The 2,288-nt window shown below is 39.1% G+C and overlaps 1 protein-coding gene across 1 annotated transcript in view; it reads right to left on the bottom strand.

The window, feature by feature from the left end:
• Positions 1–1,356: 1,356 nt before the first annotated feature.
• LOC118337979 overlaps positions 1,357–2,288 on the bottom strand; it is a 10,048-nt gene continuing 9,116 nt past the window's right edge. Inside the window, exon 8 of the mRNA XM_035675138.1 lies at positions 1,357–1,519. The gene's annotated coding sequence lies outside the window, so the exon portion shown is untranslated. The remainder of the gene's footprint in view (positions 1,520–2,288) is intronic.

Here is a 2,288-nt window from a genome sequence, read left to right as displayed (position 1 = left end):
ATGGCACAACAGTGAACTGATTAAAAAGACGAGAAGAAAACTTCCAAGAGGCCTACAGCAACATTAAAGGAGCTGTGTACTACTTTGCTATCAATTCAATTTTGGTACAAAACCTTCAGGCTTCCGTTAGAAAGATGAAGATGAAGAGGAATTTCACCTTTCAGCACGACAACGACCCAAAGCATACATCCAAATCAACAAAAGCATGGCTTCACCAGAAGAAGATCAACGTTTTGGAATGGCCCAGCCAGAGCCCAGACCTGAATCCAACTGAACATCTGTGGGATGATCTGAAGAGGGCTGTTTGGGGCACTTTTGTAAAGAAGAGTGGGCAAATATTGCCATGTCAAGATGTGCCATGCTAATAGACTGGTGTAATAAAATCAAAAAGTGCTTCATCAAAGTTCTCTATGTAGGATTCCAGAAATATACAAACAGCCCAGCTTGATTTTATGGGACAAACAGAAACATTTAGGTTATTTTCTGGTTTGAACTCATGCAGCTGAGTTATAGTCTATGGATTATTTAGTTTGAAGACACAGAGCAGCCAATCAGAGTGCAGAGATCGTATGATGTCACTAGTGTCCAGGCAGACACTATTATAAGTCCTTCTGCAGATCAACAGTTTACCTGGAAACCTCTCCACCTTCACTGGCTAACATACTGGTTACATGTTCCTGCAGCAGTGATAATAATAAATATATGATACAGTTTTAGTATATTTTACTGTTTATTATAAATATGATAACTTTACATTCACACAGTGCAGAGTTCAGTTTACACATTCAGAGCAGCAGCTTAAACAGATTTAACTGAAATCTTTAGACCAACATTCATAAATGACAAACACATTATACAGTACACACTGCACCTTTAAAGCTTCAGTTCATGTCTCGTTCACATTTGTTCTAATAAAACAAAGTTTAAATAAATATTAGCTTGTTCTCATATACTTCCCAGCATGCATTGCATTAAGCTTAACTTATAATACCAAGATGGACTGCAGATGCTTACAGCACACAGAGTTGATCAGAGTTCATGATCAATCAGAATTAACCCTTTTGTTCCAGCACCACCTGTGGCCCTACAGCTCGTCTGCAGAGGGCAGTACCCACAAAAAGTGGTCCAAGGAAGGAGCAGGTCTCGTCAAGTTCTGAGATAGATCAGTGCCAACGGTGGAACTGAACTGCATTTAGTCAGACCGTCTCTGGGGCCAGTTTGTTATTGGAGACCCGACCAGGAGCTGAGTGCTCACAGCAGCTTACAGAGGGGAGACATTATTAGTTTGCACTGAACCGTACTGATGGTGGAGAGGCTCACTGAGGAACTGGTTCTGGTGATAACGACTGGTTTAGTTCAGCAGCTTCATCAGCAGGTGGACGCTCTGAACTCTTCTTCACATGTTTTTTATATTTACACAAAATGAGAGAAACAATCACAATCACAACAACACACAGAGCCACCAGTCCATAACGTCCACGCGTGTCCCCTCCCTCGTCAGTCTGTCCAGCTGTGAGACCTGAGGCAGAAACAGATGTGAGGTATCAGCTGTCTGACCTTTAACGAAGGCTTGTTTGGCTGCTATAAAACAATAAAGAACACAGTTTGTTTGTTTATTCTGCGTAGATCTTTTCCTGCAGACAGCGGAGGATCACTGACCTCTGTGGCTTTACAGCAGCAGTTCACAGCCTCTTTGTTTCTGTAGTTCTATTTTAAATCACTTTAAAAAGGCGTGGACAAATGTATCATTATATTAATTTTTAAAAGAATGTGTTAAAAACAAACAATGTGATCGAAGTTCAATAAAAAGACAGAAATGTGTGAAAATTTGGAAATAAAACAATGGATTGATTTCTGATGCTGTGTTCAGATAAATATCTATATATAGAAATATATCTGAGGGATTCTCTAAGCAAATATACAAATAAGATTCAACTTGGGAAAGAGGCATTATTGATTATTTCTTCCTGATTATGTACTGTTGGTGATCTTACATGAAATGTTCCTACAGTGTAAAGGTAAACAGACCATCGCATAATCAACCCAGAGAAGAGACAGGCTAGCAAATGTCATAAATGTAGTTAAAGTCAAACAGTAAATACAGTGCAGCATCAAATCTTCCAGCTAAGAAAATATGAGCATTTAAATATGAGATTATAAAGTCATTTGAGCCAACTTTCCCTTTAATGTTGTAACGTAAAAGTAATTTCCCCACGGGGATTATTAAAGTATTTCTAATTCTGATTCTGATTCTCTGAAACCAACTCTCCTGTGATACAGTGGGGTCG

The sequence above is a fragment of the Morone saxatilis genome, unplaced genomic scaffold (assembly GCF_004916995.1).
Source record: "Morone saxatilis isolate NCDOM2014 unplaced genomic scaffold, NCSU_SB_2.0 Contig4, whole genome shotgun sequence".
In the NCBI taxonomy this organism is placed as follows: domain Eukaryota; kingdom Metazoa; phylum Chordata; class Actinopteri; family Moronidae; genus Morone; species Morone saxatilis.
This window is presented reverse-complemented; position numbering and strand designations above follow the sequence as displayed.